Source organism: Cupressus sempervirens, chromosome 9 (assembly GCF_028749045.1).
Source record: "Cupressus sempervirens isolate cs-2001-9-10 chromosome 9, ASM2874904v1, whole genome shotgun sequence".
Classification (NCBI taxonomy): domain Eukaryota; kingdom Viridiplantae; phylum Streptophyta; class Pinopsida; order Cupressales; family Cupressaceae; genus Cupressus; species Cupressus sempervirens.
Window position 1 is genome coordinate 592,201,703 of NC_143126.1, and position 6,721 is coordinate 592,208,423.

The following is a 6,721-nucleotide window of genomic DNA, read 5'->3' on the forward strand; positions in this document are numbered from 1 at the left end:
TTTGAAGTAGTGATTTCTTGGCGTCTATGTCATGAAGCATCAATAGTATAGAAATATATCATTTAATTTTTATTTACATGTTTAAACTCGTCTAATTATTCTAAATAGAATCTTGTAATTAACTAAATGTACCATCAATATTAAGAATACCAATTAGTAGATAATGTATAATTTACTAATAATAATTATTAATCAACATGAATTAATAATGAAATTACTAATACTAATATTGATAATAATGAAACATATTAATAAGCAATAAATATTTAAATTAACAAAGAAATAATAATATTCAAACATCCATGAATTATCAATGAAAATGAATTATCCGGAAATATTTAGGTAAATCTAATTTTAATCAATTCGAATGGGTCACGACCCATGAACCCAAGTGATAAATTACACTATAAATATGAATTGTTTAAACCCCACAAAAAAGGACATGAATAAATATAGGAGAATGAATGAAAGATTTTAATAATGTCCACAAGGTGAAAACAACCAATTACGACCTGAAAGCCAGTATATGCCCCTAGAAAGGAGGAAAAGAACCTAAGCAAGTTGTAACCTCTTGACTAACTTGTCTCTTCGTTGGTGGATTTTGATAATCAGGTTTGCAATTTTGTCCACCTATTTTTCCTTAAATAAGTAGTTCAAGTCATCAATCTTAAAATCTCCACATACTTGGATCTGATGTCATTGTACATAGAGCACTCCATGACAAAATGATGCTCCATTTCAATCACCCCCATGTTACAGAATAAGCACATCTTATTTTCCCATTCCTCTTTTGGCACTAGCCATCTACCCATTTTACATCTATAATGCCCTGCTCGGAGATCCTTGGAACAAGGATAAATAAAAATCAATATATTTTTTGTTGTCTTAGTTTTATTACCCCTTTAATTCATTTAGTTATCACTTATTATAAATTTATTCACATCAACCTTGTCGAGAACACAACTTGGGGTTATGAGAGAAGCCTCTCCACTTGTCTACCCTACATACCCATGCTCATCACACAATGAGTGCCCGTAGGCAATGCAGTTTCCCAACCCAGCCCCAATGAACATAACTCAACCGAAAGCAACCGGGAGTAAAGGTCTCAGAAGAACTTGACAAGTGCACGTTAACGTGCTTGTGTGTGGACACACCAACTACATGAAGATAATAACAACAAGGGCTAGACGAGAAACAATAAAAATACCAAGTATCAAATCACTCAACCAAGCACATAGTCAGGAGTACGGATTTGGCACGAATCTCAATGCAAGAAAACATTTATAGTTGGATTGGATTCCTCACAGAGAACTTGAGTCCATGACCAACATCAGTGTCAAGAAACACCCAAAAAAACATGGTGGCATGCAAATTGAGACGAAGTCAAAATGACCAAAAACCAACACCAAGGAAAATCAACGAAATTAAAACCCTCTTTACAATTAGGTATGAAAAGCCCAAATATCAAATAAAATTTGTGTTCGGAGTCTGTATGCAAAAATGGCCAACATAACGGCCCGAGACCCCCAATCCCCACTCCAAAAAGCCAACAGATGCTCGTACCCGCCCAACCAGGTAGAGCCAGCATATAGGAACGGAGGGGAACACTAGTTCTCTGCCTTTTAACATATCAGTACCAAAAACAGTCTCAGAAATGGAGCTAAAGCATAAAAATAGAAGAGCCCTACCTCGCAACCAGAAGGACAAAAATAGGAACACTCACAATAAAATAATCGCTCCATGAAAACCGTCAAAAGTCTCAATAAATTGAGGTATCCTCGAGCCAATTCCAACGAGATCAATCTTGCAATGATCCCATACCCACAGCTCCCGTAACGAGTATAACAACAATACCTCCTAAAGAGGATTTGGGATTTTGCTCTCAAATTTCCAATTTGAATGTGAGAAGTGAGAAATAACTCACTTTTTGGGATATATTTTCACTTTAAAAGTGAAATATTAAAATGGGAAAATAACTAGCTCACTCAAATAAATCCCTCTTTAACCCAGACAAAATCGGGTAATTCCAATTAAATGAAATTCAACTATGGAAAAGCTGCCAATAATTAAAATAATTCAATTCAAAACCAAAACACCCATAAAACATTAAATTGAAATATTCCTTAATAATTTATGCGACATGCGGATATCTAAATGCACAGACATAATACTTTTCTCATCACAAATGTAAATGAATCCATATTTATTAAATTACTGGAGGGTTTAATTAACAATTAAACAAGATAGGTTGCCCATACAGGGACGACATTTTCTAGGTATAAATAGTCAAATCACTAACTCCCTGTGCCACAGGCGGGGATATAAATCATGCACACTGAACAACACAATCAACTGCAATTGCATATATCATATAGCCAAAGCGATTAATGCATTAAATCATGTAATTAACCATTTATTTAATCACATTAAATAATCTATTTACTTCACTCACTGCATCATAAAACATCTCAAAGCAAGAATGAAGTAAATATACATAGCATCGAATCATAGTATCTAGAATCCAATAAGTCCACCATATAATCATAAACAAAGTATATGTTTGAATACAAAATAACCAGATCATCATAAAGTATCATGTCACATCAATAAGCATCATCATGCAGATATGATCAAATTGAACAACATAGTATCTATCGTCTATGATAGTGACAATCAAAATATAGTATTTGACCATCAGGTCATTTTGAATATCATGAGTGTCAAAATATCTCTCGAATCCAAAATATAACAAGGTACATAATGCAAACACGAGAGACACTACAACATCTCAACAGATGAGAGATGGTTCTAAGCTAGGTAATAAGCATTTTTTAGTCTCTATTTAATATTTGCTCCTATATACGCTTTCTCTCATATGATTTGTAGTGGGATTAAATTCCTTGATATAATAAGATTTCTTCCGCCTATTGTGCCTTTTCCATAGGATACTACGAAATTCTTCACGAACAAACTTCCTTATTTCTTCATTACTAACTAGACACCTATGAATGTTAACATCCAATTTTTGCATCCACTTGTCATTTTGCTTCATCCATGTGCCTTTTCTCCTATCAAGCTTTTTCTGAGTGACTAACTTAGGCCAACAATGGGTTTCCATACCTTGAGTTTTATTTATGTAACATAGCAAGCGAACCATTACAACGACTTCTAAGGGGAAGGAACCAACTTTTGCTAATAAGGTCTCATAAGGCTTGGCTTTTCTTTTAGGTTGCTGATGATAAAGCACTTTTATATTCCTTCAACCTGTCTCCATTATGATATGATATATTGCTGCCCCAAATTTTGCACATGTATAAGTCCATCGAGGTGATAAACAAACCAAACAACATTTTGTTGGTCTTCCAGTCCTATAATTTTGTGTTCCTACTCTTATTTTGTAGAGAATACATTGCCTTCCAACCACCTTGAATTCTTTTTGTTCTACATGTTTCTTAGTTGAGTTTGTTTTGAAAATCAATTACCAAATATGTGTACTCGTTATCTCTAGGTGATTGTCCTCAAAGAGAAACATGCTTGAGGACTTCCTATTTCTGTTCAACGTGAAGATCATAACTTTGATTTTGTTGGTGTTCACTTGCATTCCTGCCTCTTGACAAAATCATTCGAATGCCTTTAGATGTTCTCTCAAACCATTAGTCATCTTAGAAATTATGATGAGATATTTTGCATTCAAAAGAAGTTTTATTACATAGTTAACCAGTTGTACCCGCTCACTGATAACCTTGTTAACCATTCTTTCAACTTGTCAATGTAAAGCCCAAAAAAGTTGGAGATAAGGAGTGGCCCTATTTGACCCCAATGTTGCAACCAAAGCATTCAGACAACCATTTGCAGTTCTATAACTTTAGTCTTAACACGCTCATACAATCTATGTACTGTAGTCCTAAGTTCTTTAGGAATTTCCAGCTCTTCCATTCTATCCCAAAGTTTGTTACATGGCATTGTGTCAAAGGCTTTTTCAAAGTCCACAAAACAAAACAAAAAAGCTGCAGTCCCCTAGGTGTCCCATATTTTTACAACCAGGAATCTAAGAATGACCACACGGTCGATAGTGGAATACTTTGATCTAAAACTTGTATGTCCCTAAGCTCTTTTCCCCTTTATTTCTACCCATTTACTAATTTCCCATTCTACCATGTTGCCAAATAATTTATCGAGGAGGGGATTGACCACGATAGTTCAATAATTTGAAGGGTTGTTTATGTCTCCACTTTTGTGAAGCAATATCACCACATTAGTTGTCCATTTTTTAAGCAAACCCTCCTCACTAAAATTGTTGAAGATACAATTGATATAAGGTGCAAGAATATCAATACCCTATTTTAAATATTCAACTTGCATCCCATCGATATCTTGGGCTTTACCTGCAACTAACCTCTTTATGCTTTGAATAATATCTTCATTGCTAAAGAGATCAACTATGAACTTAGTTCTTAGGGTCCTATGTTCTCCCAACTCGTGCACATAAAGTATCTTGACATACTCCAATCATTGAGCCCCCATGATGTTATTCTCTATTTGCTTCTTTTTTTTGTTGAAGCTCTTTCCAAAACTTTTTGGATTATTTCCCCCAAGGTTTATCAACTCAAGCCTTCTCAAAACCACATATTGCTCTCTTTTTTCCATAACAACCTTTCATACTCCTTTTTGTTTTCTTTATTCATTTCCCCCCTCATACTCTTTGTCATCTTGCACTCATCATCAAACAATAGATTAGCCAAGAAAGTACCCTTAGCGTCTCTTTTGGGCCTTGATGTTTTGCATTCCTCAAGAGCCTTGTTGATAATAAGGACAAGATTATCTTTGTCCATAATGTGTCATTTTGGAGTATATATATAATTTTCCCAAGTATTAGACAATCGGCTAAGAGACTCTTTGAAAATTTCCAAATTTTATTGTGTCATTAAAACACAACCAATAGAAGATACTTTTCTTCATTGGTAAGTCGTTTGAACATTTTATTGCCCTTTAATGTGAGTGGTGAGCTTCAGTAAAATTGGATTATGGTTAGAATTTAGCCCAGTTGAGCATTCCCCTATCTTAAATTCAATTCTTTAAGGTGTGGCCTTGATAGTAGATGATGTAATCAACTAAACTTTGACTATTGTAGGTTTTACGAGTGATGCTCCCATATTTAGGTCATCTTTCCATACCATTGCATATGATCATATTGTAAAGCTACAAAGCCCAATAATTTTGCCCCATGGTGATTGACCTTTTCATTGTTATTGTGTGATGATCTTTCCCAATATTGTGTCACCTCTTCTTCTAACCATAACAAATCACTACTTTCTTTGTTACTCCTTTTGAGATTGAGAGTTTGATTGTTTGTTATCCTAGCATTAAAGTTGCCTATGATCAAAATTTCACATAAAGACCTAAAGGCAGAAATGTTCTTTTTGAGTGAAGTAAATGTATCTTCTAGGTCAAGATTCTTCTTCTCATATATTTTGTAGCCTTTAGGAGAAAAGGAGTAGGTTGTCATCCTTATAGAGACCTAGTTTTTTGTTATTTTCATCCATATGTACTATTTATTTACATCTTAATTCTCTATACTTATAAATATACCTCATGTTTCCTTAATTGAAATGGTAATACCTACATGCCCCTTGCCACTTTTAGTCCTCTCATTTAGACTTTCTTATACCCCTCAAATTTTGGGACCTTATATCCATCGTGTTCATGTATCTTTGGAAGCAAAATAATGTCATTATCTCTAACTATCGACCCTGACCCAAGTCCTCTTCTCCAAGGGTAACCTCTACAATTCCAACTAACTAAACTTAAGTGTTCTTGGGTGGGCTTAAGTTCCTATTTATCATGTGCTACTTTTTCACTGATTTGGGCTTTCTCATTTTGCAACCATGCCTATTTTCTGTTTTCTCTTGTTGCTTTTACTTTTTCTCATTCTTTCATCTTGTTGGGTTATGGTAAGGTCATCATCAAGATAGATATGTGTGCCTTTGAGAAACCTCTTGTTTCTTAAGATTCTTTTTTTTTTCTTTTGTATTCCTCAACATCGCCCTTACATGTCAGATCTTTATGTTTGTAGGATTGCTCTATTCCAATGTAGTTGGTCTCTAAGGAAGTTTTTTATAATTTCTTTTGTGTTTTGTAGTGCCTCTCGTGTTTGCAGTTTATACCTTGTCTATTTTAATTCGAGAGATATGTAGTGCTTGCCCCTAGTTCGCATTTCTGTTATCATTGTCAAATTCTTTTAGGTTGATTTTATGCTTTGATTAGCTTTAGAGATACTAGATTTGTAATATTATGATATTATTTCATGACTTTGATTACAAATGTATCAGTTATTATTGCTTAGTTGATTTCATTCATGTGTCGTTAATGATGTCTTAATGATTCCTAATTAGTAAATGTGGTTTCTTTTGTAACAATGTTAACGTGATATCTTTAATGATGATTATGTTGTATTGATAGAGATGCATTATTACATGTGCGCATTTGATATTAGACTTGTGATTTTTACGTTACTTACCCCATACTTGCATGTGTATGGTGCGCGTGTTTATTTTATCTTTCTGTCTGAAGTGTTTGATGTGGTTAAGGGAGGGAGTCGTAGTCACCTGCTAGTCGGGATCTACACGATGAACCACTTCCCGCCATTGTCTGTTTAGTTTAGATATATTATATACATGTACATGCTCGTCTTTTATGCAGGATGTAGGTACCGGGCATCGAC